We start from the raw sequence: 17,880 nt of genomic DNA on the forward strand, positions 1-17,880 counted from the left end.
ATGTATTAATTTTTCTTAAGATTGCCTGCTGCAGCACATAATGAATTCGTTTAATCTGTCAGACCAGCCCACTTACTTTGATGAGTAAGACTAACACTGCTCTAATCATGATAATGGGTCTGAAGTTCCTGTGAAAGTTAACCAATCAGACATTACAATCTAAATGATATGATAATGGACTGCAGCAGAGGTACCATTAATTAAATAAAATTTATGAAACAATTATACTTGATTTTAAACTCATGGCTACAAATTTGAATTAAATAATTTTATATATGGTTATTAATTCAATAAATTATTGTCATTTTTAATTAGTTGTGGATGCATGCCTATTCATTTTCAGATTTATTTGAAATATGTGTACATTTATTTATTTAATACATTTTGCAACTTGAAAGCATTTAAAAGATTTCTTAGGTTCTATTTTATTTCTACATGCACATCTTGTAGAGCACTAAATGCCTTGCATGTATATGATTCACCAACCACATAAAGGTTAAATACAAAGTGACTAACAGTGCAAGCCTCCTTTCATCAATGATTGGATGAAAGATTCAGATTTATTTGACTTAGACAGAGGTATGCAAAGCTTAAATCTTAAAACAAAAAGGAGTATATGGGACCTTGTTACTACCTATTAATTACACATGAACCTACTTGATAGACAGATGTGTTGAGCCACAGTCTAATTTGTTCCAGCATGCCCAAATGTTCAAAAAGATTGAATAAAAACCAATTACAACAAAACACAACCAAAAACTGCTTAATGCATACAATGGAAAAAAGATTTTGTTTTAATTGGACAGAGAAAATCTGAGTGTTTGCCAAAATGGAAACTACACCAAACAAGTCCCTTACTTAGATGAAATGCTGCTGATTATAGGTGTGAAAACTGTCTTTGTTCATGACCATACAGACAACAATTCAAAACAATTCAAAACTTTATTTAGCAATTGACTAAATATTCCATCATAAGTCTTTTTTGTCTGCAGCAAAGATCCAAGTCTGGAGAGATACTATATGCAGAAAGCAATCAAAACAAGATTTTCTTCCCTAAAGACATTGAATAGGCTGTCCTGAATTCAAAGAAACATGCTACTGTGTCAATGTCTCCCTGAGGAAAATGTCTTCCGTTGATTTAGTGATTTGTTTGAGTTGCAATTGTTTTTATTCCATAGAGAAAAACATGTGTGTATATAATAGGATGCACAGTAAAAAAAGCAAAAAGCTGTTTAACCATGTGCTATTTACCTACTACAAATCATTACCCTGACAAAAAACACAAATCGAGAACTCTGTTCTGTGATTGGATATAAATGCAAACCTTGTGAAATTATCTGGAACATAAATACCTACAGTACAATTATAACTACTAATTCAAAACCTCATCTGAATATTTTTGTTGCACGGGAGGTACAAAGATGTCAATATGTAGACCAACAGTTATGGGTCAGTATGGAATTTAATAGTCTATCAACCTTGACAGAAATTACCATGTTATCACAGTATTAACACAAGGATATCAAGGATATGCAATTTACTGAAAACTTTAACTGAAATAGGCTGTTCATTAGCTGATCAAAATTTGAAAACATGTCAGGATTTGCCATTTTGGTCTTTGTTTTTGTTTTCCCTGTTCCTCTGATTAGTAGTTTACTTTTGTCTAGTTAACATTTGTTTAGATCCTTGTGCTTATGTGTTTCCTTTAGTTTATTTAGTTTAGTTCTCTTTTGTTTGTTCCTTATGTTTATTTCCTTCCTATCAACTTTTATTTATTTGTGTTTGTCGCTTAGTATTCTTGTGCTTGTTCACTTTTACTTTTGCAGTTAGGTTTGTCCCGTGTCCTTAGATTTAGTTGTTGCTTCCTTCTAGATTTAGTTACCATATACAGGGGTTGGACAATGAAACTGAAACACCTGTCATTTTAGTGTGGGAGGTTTCATTGGACCAGCCTGGTAGCCAGTCTTTATTGATTGCACATTGCACCAGTAAGAGCAGAGTGTGAAGGTTCAATTAGCAGGGTAAGAGCACAGTTTTGCTCAAAATATTGAAATGCACACAACATTATGGGTGACATACCAGAGTTAAAAAGAGGACAAATTGTTGGTGCACGTCTTGCTGGTGCATCTGTGACCAAGACAGCAAGTCTTTGTGATGTATCAAGAGCCACGGTATCCAGGGTAATGTCAGCATACCACCAAGAAGGACGAACCACATCCAACAGGATTAACTGTGGACGCAAGAGGAAGCTGTCTGAAAGGGATGTTCGGGTGCTAACCCGGATTGTATCCAAAAAACATAAAACCACGGCTGCCCAAATCACAGCAGAATTAAATGTGCACCTCAACTCTCCTGTTTCCACCAGAACTGTCTGTTGGGAGCTCCACAGGGTCAATATACACGGCCGGGCTGCTATAGCCACACCTTTGGTCACTCATGCCAATGCCAAACGTCGGTTTCAATGGTGCACGGAGGGCAAATCTTGGGCTGTGGACAATGTGAAACATGTATTGTTCTCTGATGAGTCCAACTTTACCGTTTTCCCCACATCCAGGAGAGTTATGGTGTGGAGAAGCCCCAAAGAAGCGTATCACCCAGACTGTTGCATGCCCAGAGTGAAGCATGGGGGTGAATCAGTGATGGTTTGGGCTGCCATATCATGGCATTCCCTTGGCCCAATACTTGTGCTAGATGGGCGCGTCACTGCCAAGGACTACCGAACCATTCTTGAGGACCATGTGCATCCAATGGTTCAAACATTGTATCCTGAAGGTGGTGCCGTGTATCAGGATGACAATGCACCAATACACACTGCAAGACTGGTGAAAGATTGGTTTGATGAACATGAAAGTGAAGTTGAACATCTCCCATGGCCTGCACAGTCACCAGATCTAAATATTATTGAGCCACTTTGGGGTGTTTTGGAGGAGCGAATCAGGAAACGTTTTCCTCCACCAGTATCACATAGTGACCTGTCCACTATCCTGCAAGAAGAATGGCTTAAAATCCCTCTGACCACTGTGCAGGACTTGTATATGTCATTCCCAAGACGAATTGACGCTGTATTGGCCGCAAAAGGAGGCTTTACACCATACTGATAAATTATTGTGGTCTAAAACCAGGTGTTTCAGTTTCATTGTCCAACCCCTGTATGTTTACTCATTTAGGTTAAGTTAGGTTTATTATTTAGTCTAGTTTAGTGCCCCTGTCTTCCCAGTTAGTATTTTGATCCTGCTATTTATACTTATACTTTTCCTTAGATCTGTTTCTCTGAGTGTCTTTAGTCTAGTTTACCCCATGTCTCTGTTCCCCTGCACCAGTATTCACAGTAACCCAATTCCCTCAGTTCACTTAGCTGGTCCTCACACCTGTCATTAATCATCTGATTACCCGCCTCTCTTTCCCATTGTACTCCCTCGGTATATTTAATCACCAGTTCCCCTTTTTCCTCGTCAGTTTGTCCACTTTAGTTCCTGCTATGTCCCTGCATTCTACCTGTTGTTTTCCTATGTCTCCTGGTTCCAGTACTGTATGTCATTCTGCTCAACATCATTAAAAGAAAGCTTTTTTCATCTTTCCATGTGGCTCCCGAGCGTCTTCCTGCACTCTGGTCCTATCCAACCTTAAACGCTGACAGAACATAGGTAAAAAAAGACTGAAATCCCCCTCAAAACAGAAATCCAAGTGTCAAAAAAGGACTCATTAACGAGTAGCTCCACCGTTCTTGTTGATGACTTCAAGCACTCGTTAAGGTATTCACCTCACAATATAGCCAGGAGGCTACTGGGAATGTTGCTCCAAGTGAAGATGGCATCATCGAGGGCATCCACTGTCTGGAACTAAAGACCTTGCCATTCATCTCCAAATGTTCTCAATCAGATTTAGATCTCAATGGGATTTAAAAACCCAGTCATCAACACAGACGAGGATGAGGATCATGAGGGATCCCACTGTTGAATGTCTCATGTTTGGTGCTCCCTCGCAAAGTCCAAACAGGCAATCTTGTGGTGTTGAAGGGCACGTGGCCTTGGAAGATGTTTTTTGTTTTTGAATTCCTTCTTCTACAAATGTTGTCTGATGGTTAGTGGCCAGCAGTCAACACCAGTAAAGGCCTTAATTTGGGATGAGGATAGTCCCAATCGAATCCTGTGGCACTGCGGCGGTGAAAGTATTTTGGCTCTACCACTAGACTCTTTGTTCTGTAACCCTTAGGATCTTTTGAGAAATTCAAAATGACTTGCAGCTCAGCAATCCTTCCACGTTCAAAGACAGCAAGCATTTTTGCCTTTGCCATTAAGAGGTCCTGGCAGCGTGAATAGTTGACAGAAAATGACCAGAGTGTGGGTAAGTAAGTGGGTTACGACCATGAAAAACTTGCCAAATACACTTTGCCAATGGCAAACAGCTTTTTCTGCTACTGATTCATGTTTGGAGTCATTAATTGTATTAGATGTTTGAAATAAAGGAAACAAGAAATAGTCCCAATGAGTAGTTTATTCATTTAAAGAATAGGGAGCTCTATAGTGCAATACAGAACTGTACCCACAAAAGCCTGACACCTCCTCATACTGGTCACCAGCTTGGTAACACACTGCCGTAATATGGCATCACATTCACCTACTAGAATTTCTCACAAGGCAGCCAATGTGATTGTGTTGGCCAGTATGGCACAAACACCAGGGCCAATCTGATCCCACAAGTGCATAATAGGATTGAGGTCTGGCTTGCAGGCAGGCCATTCCATCTCCTGCAGTCCCAAATTGTAGAGGTAGTCTCTGACAAACCCTGCTCTGTGGGGGCGAGAGTTGTCATCTTGGAGGAGAGAGTTCTGGTATCTCATTAAAGGGACGTCAAGCTATAGGAATTATATGATGGACAATTTCAGCAATTACCGGTATCTAGCCAAAGCCTAACTATAGTATAGACATTATTAAATTGATAACACAAAAAATGTGTCAATTTATATTTAGAATCTCACATTTAGTCTTATTGGATCCACTAAATGACTTAAATTTGTCATAAATTCATACAGAAGTATGCTAGGCTCTAAAACCTTCTCTCTCCTCAACAACAATGCTCTTCCCATTAAAACCAACAATGCAAAACCATCATTACACTATGCAGACAAGCTGACAGAGGGATGAGGGTTCCACAGGGACTTTCCAACACATGAACCCTGTATCGTTATTCCACTCAATCACTAAATGTTTTTCTCTTTATTGAGCTGAGTGCATTAAAACAACAGCATCACACCTGCACACTCTAAGAGTCTATCAAATGAAATCACTGTTAGCCAACCACTAATTGGCTCTTTCTAATTGAAGATAAAGCTGAGCTTCCTCTTCACAAAGACCTATGAAGGTTTTCTAATTGCTCTCAGCCCAACAGCTCACCTTTCATATATTAAAGAGGGATGTACAATATCCTGCAGCTCAAGTCTTGTTAAAGGCAGAGACTCTTTCAAAGCAGGGGGTGGCCAAATTACAAGAAGCAATTGTGAGGTCTGGAAATTTAATCTGCATGTGAACCTCTGGTAGCCAATCTGTTTGAAACCCAACACTTAGACTGTAGAGCTCACACTGTTCAGTCATAACATTACACACTGACAACCGCTCTGAACAGACAGGAATAGCATTTATTACCTTGTAATAAAATGTTTTGCAGGAGAACCCTTGTTCCTGGCACTCATGTAATATGTATTAAATCAATGCCTAAAACCATGTTGCAGATTAATCGTCATGTGCCATTGCAGCGGTACCTAGTGACAAACAGATCTCACAACACAATGTCTTTCATGAGATGCTAAAACTCTTAGTAACTACTAAAAAAAAAAAACAATCTATAAACTCCTCAGATCAACAACCAGGACATGCATAATCCAGAACGCAGTGCCCAATTCTAAAACATCAATGCTTCAAAACTAATGTTGTGGATGCAAGCAATGTGAAGAATTTCAACGGTGTATACAAAAACTTTACAGACCCATGTTGAACATTGAACAAAAATGTCAGAACTTTTTTTTTACCTTTATTGTGAACTGCCATAGAATCTGAATGAAAAACAAACATAAATCTTTTTGGAAGTAAAATTAAAAACAATTATAAATAAAATAATGTAGTTGCATAAGTTTGCACATCCTTAAACTAACTCTCTTTTAAATTTAATAAAGCACTAACTCGTTTCAGGTAGGTGTTTATCTGCACGACAAATTTTAACTTGGCAATTTTCGCCCACTCTCTGCAAAAACAGTCCAAATCTATCATACTATGAGGAAATAGTGTTCAGATTGGATTCTGATCTGGGCTGTGGCTGCGCCATTCCAAAACCTTAATCCTTTTCTGGTGATCCATGCTTTTGTTGATTTGTATGTATGCTTTTGTGTCACAACAGTGACAAGATAAAAACGGCAAAAACTATGCAAAACTGTTTATGTAATAATACTATTCAAAACACGCACTATGGTAATGTCTTCAAGGAGCTAAAAGCAGCATAAGCAGAGAGCATGATGCTACTGCTATCAAAACAATGACAAGGACATCATGTCAACACAATTAATTCATGTCTAAAATAAAATTTGTAGTCATTTTAGCATTATTTGTAGCTTACCGCTTTGTTGCGCGTGTCGTTTCTATGGACAGAATATAGAGATATTTACGCAGCATCTGGAGAGACTAAATTAAACTTTTCTGCACTCCTACAGACTCCCAAGTACACAACAAAATGTATTAAAAAGTGGATTTTGCATGATATGTCTACTTTAATATCCACTGGAAATGTATATTTTGTAACAGTGGATATTATAAAAGGCACTTCTTTGAAGAATTTTAGTCATCAAATTTTGCTTTGACAAACTGTTTTAAGCATTGAACTGTTTTTGACTGAAAAATAGGAAAGGACTTGAGAGTGAAAAAAAGGGAACATAGCCTCAAGAGCATAAGAAGGCACCATGTCTCACTAATTGGCAAACCTAACCTTGAGCTCATCAAACCAGCATACAAAACAGAAGAAACCAAATCAAATGGATGTTAGGCTTCCTAGGCCTTCAACAGAAGACGTGTTGAGAGACCTAGAGAAAAATAAACAATTCAAGCAGAAAAAGAGTGACCTAGTTCTGGGAGAACATGTAATCTCTGTATTTAAACTTGGCATTTCTTTGACAATTTAAAAAAACAAAATCCCTGAGAGCTCCTATCAAAGCCAACCTGCATTGACAGGCTATAATTCAATAAATCCAATCTGCTACACAGCGAAGGTATTTCTTTTCTTTCAGTTATTGTTCAAATGCTAAAGAGCCAAAATTCAAAAACAACATTTAGAACTAATTTTCATTTTGAATTATAAATAAAAAAACGGTAATTATGAGTGCAGAATATTGTTGGAATCTGACAGCAGCCGAAAGACAGATTTAGCTTGTAGTGCCAACCACAAATCTAAGCTGCACATTAAAAGTCCTAAATACAAGAAATTGACTTGATCATTTAGTAGCAGAGTAAAATGGTCTTCCAACACTAGGAGAAAAGTAAAGAAAAAAAAACGCAGGACGTTTTTCTGCCTTCAAACAGAAAATCAAAAGGGAAAAATTAGACTGCAATCTCATAATGTGGCTCAGACACTGGCACTTGACTTTAGATTCATCAGTCAATGTAGCTGTGGGCAATGTCATGTTTGAATACAGACTGCTCATGACTTTAAGAGACAGCTTGCATTGTCAATAATTTAAGTATCTGGAGGTCAACAACAAAAGCTTGGTGTTTCAGTCTTAGAGAAAGCCTAATAAATTATATTGTGAATTGAACAGAAATTCTGCGTTACATTGGATAACATATATTTGCTGCTACTTTACTGAGTACTGTATGATTTCAAATGAAATGTATGCTATGACCAGCTATGACTGATTTATTCCACCTTCTCACTTCACTGTAGGCTTTGTTATGTTTCCTTTTTATAGACTGTAGTCATTCTTTTTCTAGCATAGCCATAAGGCATTGTACTACAGTGTTAAATACCAGTACCTGTACATGTGCTTGCACGTGCATGAAAGTGTTAGTATCTTCCGTGTAAACAGGGTGATGGATGGAGGATTATTTCATGAATGAAAATGATGTACATTGATGTCCTTGGGCTTAAGCAATCACTGGATGCAGCTGCTCCACCTTAAAATGGTCTTGTGAAGCCTAAACTGGATCTTTAACGCAAGTTCTAAACAAGAAGACGCTAGTATTTCAGAAGTAAAAGATAGTATATAAAGGGGAGGGCTAGCATATAGGTGAGAATTTATGCAGAGCCTTGCTTTTTCCTCTGGCCTGTGTGGTTATCTCAAAACACCTCGAATGCTGCAGACACTTTGGGGCGTTGCAGTAAGCCTCAGCTCAAGCTGCGATTCAGCTCACTTGCCATGTGGGATTATGCTTATTATCTATTCTGCCAATGTAAAACACACAAATAAAAATTCATAATTTCTTAGACTTTCAGCCTGCCATGTTAACAGTCACAGTATAAATCTGGGTTTGCAACAGCTGAGGTAAAACAAGTAGAAGATTTATTTGTCCTTTAAACAATCAGTAAACCACTGAAACTAAGAATTACTGAGTAACTAAGGACCCATAATATACATATTTTACTCTAATGGTTGTATATAAGACGCAGGCAACATGGGAGAAGTAAAATAAAATAACCAACATGAAAAAACAACCCGCTGCGTAATACTATAGCTGTCCCCTGTGTGCTGCAAAAACAGCTTTGACCCTTTGGGGCACAGAAAGAGGACCTCTGAGAGTGTTTAGTGTCTCTAGCAACAGACTCTTTAGCTCCTCTGGGTTATGGGGTAGAGCTTCTGTTGATCAGGCTTTCGGCATATCGAACAGATGCTCAATCAGATTGCAATCTGGGGGATTTGAAGGCTGACTCAATGCCTGTAGCTCCTAGGCTTGCCATTCCAGATCTTTTTTTTCGCATTGTGGTGGGCACAGGGTTACTGAAGTTGCACAGTTCATTGAGTGCTGTTGCTTTGTTTCTGTGTGTGTTCATTTTTTTGCGTTGTGGTGGGAGAGGTGCTTGGTCTGCATCAATGATAAAAAGCATAAAATCTAGTTCTCTGCAAGAAATAAATTTTTTAAAAGTCTTAAACGTCAGATTTTGATTTTGGAGGTAGATTATACTTCACTATGTTTCTATTTCACTGTAATTTGGAGGAACGTGGCATCATTGCATTTCTCTGAAAGCCTAATACTTGTCAAGCTAGGTTTCTGACATGCAGGACATGGAAACGGTGCCTTGCCTGAGTATTCAGATACTTTGAACTTTTTCACAGTTTGTTGTGTTACAGATTTGCAAAATAGCTCAAGCTCAGTCAGACTGGATGGATGGAAAGCATTCGTTAACAGAAATTTTCCAACCTTGTCACAGATACGCAGTTGAATTTTGTTGTGGACTTCTGGCCATTCAAACACATGGATATTGATCGAAACTGTTGTAGCTCTGACTGCATGTTTAGGTTCATTGTTCTGCTGGAAGCTGAACCTCCACCCCAGTGTCAGGTCTTTTGCAGCCTATGTCAGGGTTTGATTTTTTCCAAGACTGCCCTGTATTTACCTTGATCCATCTGGAGTTGTCCTGTTAACAAGAGTTGACATGAGTATTTGGGTTGCTTCTCTAATTGATATTCTTCTTTCAATTGAGTTCAAATCCACACTACAACACAACAGAAAAGGGGCTGGAAACTGACCAATCACAGGACACTACACATCAGCCAGCTTTTTTTTATCTTCCTTTTAGTTTTTATTTACCTGTACAGCACTTTGGTTGCTTTTTGGTTTGCAAAGTGCTTTATAAATAACAGATGATGATTATCAGCCAATCAGAGGACACATCACATCAGCCACAGAGTCTCAAAAGACCTGCTACTGAAGCAATACTTTCATTTAAAGAGCTTACAACTAATAAGTACTGATTATTTTTGCAGTGTTGATTAGGCATTAGTGCTTCAGTAAAACCTCTGAATCTATATTTCACCACTGAGATATTCTGTCCTTACAAACTATTGCTCATGAGAACTTCTATTGAAATTCTTTACAATATTAGTTTATGTTTTACCTTTTGTTTAGGAAACTGGAACATGAATCATGCTGTCCGTACCGTTGGATCCTCTGAGCTAAAGCACTGCTCAATATACATATCTACACATATATATATATGTATGTACATATATACATATATATATATATGTATGTACATATATACATATATATATATATGTATGTACATATATACATATATATATATATATGTATGTACATATATACATATATATATACATACATATATATATATATATATATATATATATATATATATATATATATATATACACACAGGTCAGCATATTGTGATAAAGTTCATTATTTTCCATAATGTCATGATGAAAATTTAACATTCATATATTTTAGATTCATTGCACACTAACTGAAATATTTCAGGTCTTTTATTGTCTTAATACGGATGATTTTGGCATACTGCTCATGAAAACCCAAAATTCCTATCTCACAAAATTAGCATATCATTAAAAGGGTCTCTAAACGAGCTATGAACCTAATCATCTGAATCAACGAGTTACCTCTAAACACCTGCAAAAGATTCCTGAGGCCTTTAAAACTCTCAGCCTGGTTCATCACTCAAAACCCCAATCATGGGTAAGACTGCCGACCTGACTGCTGTCCAGAAGGCCACTATTGACACCCTCAAGCAAGAGGGTAAGACACAGAAAGAAATTCCTGAACGAATAGGCTGTTCCCAGAGTGCTGTATCAAGGCACCTCAGTGGGAAGTCTGTGGGAAGGAAAATGTGTGGCAGAAAACGCTGCACAACGAGAAGAGGTGACCGGACCCTGAGGAAGATTGTGGAGAAGGGCCGATTCCAGACCTTGGGGGACCTGCGGAACCAGTGGACTGAGTCTGGAGTAGAAACATCCAGAGCCACCGTGCACAGGCGTGTGCAGGAAATGGGCTACAGGTGCCACATTCCCCAGACCTGGGCTACAGAGAAGCAGCACTGGACTGTTGCTCAGTGGTCCAAAGTACTTTTTTCGGATGAAAGCAAATTCTGCATGTCATTCGGAAATCAAGGTGCCAGAGTCTGGAGGAAGACTGGGGAGAAGGAAATGCCAAAATGCCAGAAGTCCAGTGTCAAGTACCCACAGTCAGTGATGGTCTGGGGTGCCGTGTCAGCTGCTGGTGTTGGTCCACTGTGTTTTATCAAGGGCAGGGTCAATGCAGCTAGCTATCAGGAGATTTTGGAGCACTTCATGCTTCCATCTGCTGAAAAGCTTTATGGAGATGAAGATTTCATTTTTCAGCACGACCTGGCACCTGCTCACAGTGCCAAAACCACTGGTAAATGGTTTACTGACCATGGTATCACTGTGCTCAATTGGCCTGCCAACTCTCCTGACCTGAACCCCATAGAGAATCTGTGGGATATTGTGAAGAGAACGTTGAGAGACTCAAGACCCAACACTCTGGATGAGCTAAAGGCCGCTATCGAAGCATCCTGGGCCTCCATAAGACCTCAGTGCCACAGGCTGATTGCCTCCATGCCACGCCGCATTGAAGCAGTCATTTCTGCAAAAGGATTCCCGACCAAGTATTGAGTGCATAACTGTACATGATTATTTGAAGGTTGACGTTTTTTGTATTAAAAACACTTTTTTTTTATTGGTCGGATGAAATATGCTAATTCTGTGAGATAGGAATTTTGGGTTTTCATGAGCTGTATGCCAAAATCATCCGTATTAAGACAATAAAAGACCTGAAATATTTCAGTTAGTGTGCAATGAATCTAAAATATATGAATGTTAAATTTTCATCATTACATTATAGAAAATAATGAACGTTATCACAATATGCAAATTTTTTGAGAAGGACCTGTACACATACTTTTGTGTATGTATATGGTTTTTTTTCATAGTCATAACACGTTCCGAATCCTAATTAGATCATTCCTAATCTTTAGGTGTATATGTATGTATGTATGTAGTTTTGCATTGTGCCATGTTTCATTTGACCAGGGCACCTTCTTCCACATGGCTTGTCTTCTCCTTGTTCGAGATGAGAGTTTAGAGGGACGGCCGGGTCTTGGTAGATTTGCAGTGGTCTGATAGTCCTTCCATTTCAATTTGATTGCTTGCACAATGCTCCTTGGGATGTTTAAAGCTTGGGAAATCTTTTTGTATCCAAATCCGTCTTTAAACTTCTCCACAACAGTATCTTGGACCTGCCTGGTGTGTTCCTTCGTCTTCATGAAGCTCTCTGCGCTTTGAACAGAACCCTGAGACTATCACAGAGCAGGTGCATTTATATGGAGGTGGATTCTATTTATCATCATCAGTCATTTGGGACAACAATGGATCATTCAGAGATCGTCACTGAACTTCTGGAGTGAGTTTGCTGCACTGAAAGTAAAGGGCCGAATAATATTGCACGCCCCACTTTTCAGTTTTTTATTTGTTAAAGTTTGACACATCCAAATTTCATTTCACTTCACGATTGTGTCGTATATATATATATATATATATATATATATATATATATAAAACTGAGGGACACAGGATATGAACTGTAATTTGTCTAGACTTTCATTTGATTTATTGCTACACAGGCGTGTGAGGACACACAAAAACGATTCAGAACATGAAAGTAAGGTTTCAAAGCCAGGGACAAAAGGTCGGCTGATCAATAACAGCATCATCAAACAACCATTTAAATCTATTGAGCCATACAGCTTGTAATCAATAGTGCCTTATTTTGTTTTTAAATGGTTTTGACCATTGTCCAACATTTTCCACCTGGTAATTTGTCCTATTTTTGTATGTTTTACTTCAGAGACACATAAATCTGTTTTTTCTGGGATTAACTTAACATTCATATCAATGATTAGACTGAAGATTTTATACTTTATAACGTACTGTTTGGCTTTAATACTATTTTAAGTTATTTTGTGATTTGATCACAAACAGCCAACGAATTTGAATAGTCCAGTCATTCATTTTATTACGGACTATATATTAAATCAGTCGTTTTGTAAGGTAGTGGTTATTAAGTTTAGATTTTTTTCATGTGCTGTGTAATGAAATAGAAAACTTTTACAATGCAGAAAAGGCAGATTACGGTGTTAAACTGCATTGATTGAACAGCTTGTACTGACTGGGAATGCAGAAGCTAGCTACAACAGCTACTTAATGTGGCTTTCAGAAGTGGCGGTTCATTTATTAAGACCAACAAAGGCAAACAAAACCCTGACGAGAAACAGACAAGAGAAGAAGAAAGTATAACTCTTTTTTTAAAGAAATAACCTCCATTTGTTGGGTTTATTAAACTGAAACTGTGGTTTAAAGAATCTGTAATCAGTTCAGAATATTTCAATACCGGTTTGACCTGTTTATAGATTGTGGTTTTCCCACATGTCTTGACCTAAGGTTGTCTTGATGCCTAAAAAAAAACACATTTGAAAATGCTCTTTTTGCGTTTTCACAACTAAAAAAAACCTAAATTTCAAACTAAAAAAAAAAATATTTAAAGGATCTCCTTTCAGTGGAGAAAAATCCAACAGTCTGGTCTTTCAACTAGAGATGGACACTGGCAGTTTAGATTTCTTGATCGATTTGTTTTTTCTAACAGAAAAACAGATAAAAAAAGATAGATAGCAGTTTTTTAACACAGAGTAAGATGTTGCCAGGTGGGCTCGACCTCCCCATTAACTGCACATGCAAATAATTTCTAGAGAACCCATTTAGGAAGCAAGTGACAAATCATTTTTTGAAAAAAGTTGTTTTTTTTCCTCTTGCCAGGCCCTGACAGAGAGGTGATCAGGGTGAAGAGCCATATTACCTATACCAGTAATCGCTACTGTTTTTCTTGATTTAAAAGTGCATTAGCATTTTAGCTACGCAACATCTCTCCTCTAAAGCCGCTCTTACCATCCTCTGCTTACATGTAAGCCTGAGAATTACAGAAAACAACAATTAAAACTGTAGGTAAAACCTTTGTGTCAAATCTAAACAGTAAACATTTACTATATTGCCAAAATTATTTGTCTGTCTACTTTTACATGTACATGAACTTTGATGACATCCAATTCTTAATCTATAAAGTCTACTTTGTTGATGGACCCACATTTGCCAGCAAGGGCAACTTTAAGTACTCTGTAAACATGTTCAGCAAGGTTTAGGAGTGTGTTCACTGTTAGATGAGAAAACCAGAAGGTACCTATGCCATACCGAAGGTTATGCAGTAGGTATACCATATAGGTCAAGGAAATTAAAGTGTGTAATTATAAGGCAGCAAAAGTCTAACAAATATAATTTATGTAATATCCTGCTGTTTATTATTTTCAGTTATTAAATTCAAATACCCAGTGCATTAGTGTGAAGTACTGCAGTGTTCAAAATGCAGCAACAGCTGTCTACCCCATTCACTGCCAGAGTGATGCCAGAGTGAACATTTCTTACACACTTAATGTCATTATTCTTGTTTCTAACATGCACATTATATATTAGACTTTGCCACCACTAAATAAAGTGGCTGTGTTAAGTAACTAACTCCAGTGTCGATATTGTCAAATTGGATTGTTCTAAATTTGCAGTATGTCAGTAGTTAGATCATTATTATAACATACTGATACAAGTTTTTTAAACATGCACTTTCTTTCAAAATCAACCTTCAGGTTTGTTATAAAGTTGAATGCTTTTTTTCTTTAGTATTTTTTTTAAGTTGCAAAAGTGGTTAGTAAATCCATTTGATAGAAGTGTTACATCTTAGGAATAATATAAAATAAGTTGCCCAATATATCTGGACAGCAATTAATATTCTTGGACAGTCCAAATAACTTTGGGAAACCCTCATATGCATCCAAGTTTTACATTAAAACCACATTAGCCCCTGGTGAAGCACAGGCTGGCTCATAAATTCAGTGTTTTGGTACACTGCATACAAAAAAACCTCACACATTGTCCTTCTTTGTTTACATCAGTAAAAATAAAAAATAATACCAAAACTTTCAATTTAGTAAACACTCACCATTGAGGTTCAACTAACAAGTTCTATCTAAAATACTTCTATTCTGGACTTTCCACTTTTAAGGAAGAAGTAAATATTTGCTTGCTGCTCATGTCTCTCAACCACAGTTAAACTCAATTGTACTAGTTGCTATGGAAACGTTTTTCCCCACCCCTCTTTCCCTTATTTTTGACATCACTACTTTCTCTCCTCTGCTCTCTCTCTCTCTCTCTCTCTCTTATATGCCTGATTAGATGCAGCAGTACAGCCTGAGAGGAGTGCCTATTTACATTGAAGAGCCTGTCAAAACATCACGAATGGTTTCAACTGATCACAGTGAGTTATGGATGGTATAATATCCCAACTTCTGCACCAGTAAACCCCATGCATGCAGAAAAACCTTTGAATAGACTCCTCTTAACAGCATCTGGTTTTTATGACCCATGACATGGAGCAGTATCTTCCTGTCTTTAGACATGTGAAACAACTGAAAATGTCTTATATTCTAGGTTCTTCAAAGTTGCCACCTTTTGCTTTGATTACTGCTCTTCACACTCTTGGCATTCTGTTGATGAGCTTCAAGAGGTAGTCACCTGAAATGGTTTTCCAACAGTCTTGAAGTAGTTCCCAGAAACACTTAGCACTTGTTGGCCCTTTTGCCTTCACTCTGCGGTCCAGCTCAACCCAAACCATCTCGATGGGGTTCAGGTCGGGTGACTGTGGAGGCCAGGTCATCTGGCGCAGCAACCCATCACTCTCCTTCTTGGTCAAATAGCCCTTACACAGCCTGGAGGTGTGTTTGGGGTCATTGTCCTGTTGAAAAATAAATGATGGTCCAACTAAATGCAAACCGGATGGAATAGCATGCCGCTGCAAGATGCTGTGGTAGCCATGCTGGTTCAGTATGCCTTCAATTTTGAATAAATCCCCAACAGAGTCACCAGCAAAGCAACCCACACCATCACACCTCCTCCTCCATGCTTCACGGTGGGAACCAGGCATGTAGAGTCCATCCGTTCACCTCTTCTGCGCCGCACAAAGACACGGTGGTTGGAACCAAAGATCTCAAACTTGGACTCATCAGACCAAAGCACAGATTTCCACTGGTTTAATGTCCATTTCTTGTGTTCTTTAGCCCAAACAAGTCTCTTCTGCTTGTTGCCTGTCCTCAGCAGTGGTTTCCTAGCAGCTATTTTACCATGAAGGCCTGATTCACACAGTCTCCTCTTAACAGTTGTTCTAGAGATGTGTCTGCTGCTAGAACTCTGTGTGGCATTGACCTGTCTCTAATCTGAGCTGCTGTTAACCTGCGATTTCTGAGGTGACTCTTGGTCTTTCTTTCCTGGGGCGGTCCTCATGTGAGCCAGTTTCTTTGTAGCGCTTGATGGTTTTTGCGACTGCACTTGGGCACACTTACAAAGTTTTCCCAATTGTTCGGACTGACTGACCTTCATTTCTTAAAGTAATGATGGCCACTCGTTTTTCTTTACTTAGCTGCTTTTTCTTGCCATAATACAAATTCTAACAGCTGTGTACTGTATCCACCTCCTGCACAACACAACTGATGGTCCCAACCCCATTTATGAGGCTTGAAATCCCACTTATTAAACCTGACAAGGCACACCTGTGAAGTGAAAACCATTTCAGGTGACTACCTCTTGAAGCTCATCAACAGAATGCCAAGAGTGTGTGGAGAAGTAATCAAAGCAAAAGGTGGCTACTTTGAAGAACCTAGAATATAAGATGTATTTTCAGTTGTTTCACACTTTTTGGTTCAGTATATAATTCCACATGTGTTAATTCATAGTTTTGATGCCTTCAGTGTGAAGCTACAATATTCATAGTCCTGTAAATAATGACAACTCTTTGAATGAGGTCTGTCCAAACGTTTGGTCTGTACTGTGTGTGTGTATGTGTGTATATATATATATATATATATTTTTTTTTTTTACTTTTGTTTCATAGAGTTATGACACTTACTGAATCCTAATTAGATCTTTACTAATCTTTAGGTTCAAATCACCCATGTAGTGTTCCACTTTATATTTTAATCCTAATCTTAAATCGTAGTTTTGGGCCATCTATTTAAAGAAGCTTACTATGCAATTCATGTGTGCTTAAATCTCTTTTATGAAATATTAGTGATTACTTTTATCTGTGAATTACAATATTCTGCTATCATAGTCTACACATAGGATTTATTTTAATGGACAGTCACATTCAGCGAACTTGAAACACTGACGTAATGGTCATACTTATGACTTATATAATATGGCAGCACACATTATAATAAGAGGCTGCAGTCATAAGCGATCTGCCTCACAGGACAGATCAAATCTTTGAAAAGAATCCGATCAGTCAGAAAATATTAAATTTCCTTGTACAATACCTAAATAATTTTGCTATCAATCAAAATGTAGAATTGTGCCGCTCAAGGTGGCAGCAGGTTGGTGTAGCTCTGTTACTGGACGAAACCTGCATAATATGAGCTACAACAACATTTAATTTCCCTTTGGGAATAATAAAGTATTTTTGAACTTAATTAAAGATATATATATATTATGTCCATGTGCATATGCTTTCAATCAGCTTGCAATAAAAGGGCATCTAGCTACAAAAAAACCCTTCAAAACAATTTTGTTAGAAGTTTTAAGTCTACCAATACTGATGTTAATGTTGAGTCACTTCCTTTTTAGTTCCTCAAAATTTACCAGAATGTACAATCTGCTATAGTCTGTCCTAATTTGCTTGCCATGTTAGATTTTTTTACTGCATGTGATTTTGAGACTTACTTAGGACTTCCTGAAGTTTTCAAACATAATTTCTTTGAGAT

At 37.9% G+C, this 17,880-nt stretch overlaps 1 protein-coding gene across 14 annotated transcripts in view; it reads right to left on the minus strand.

Annotated features, from left to right (window-relative positions):
- Positions 1 to 17,880, minus strand: part of ncam1b (neural cell adhesion molecule 1b) — a 134,575-nt gene that overhangs the window by 75,028 nt on the left and 41,667 nt on the right. The window lies entirely within an intron of this gene.

This window comes from Girardinichthys multiradiatus, chromosome 18, assembly GCF_021462225.1.
Source record: "Girardinichthys multiradiatus isolate DD_20200921_A chromosome 18, DD_fGirMul_XY1, whole genome shotgun sequence".
Lineage (NCBI taxonomy): Eukaryota > Metazoa > Chordata > Actinopteri > Cyprinodontiformes > Goodeidae > Girardinichthys > Girardinichthys multiradiatus.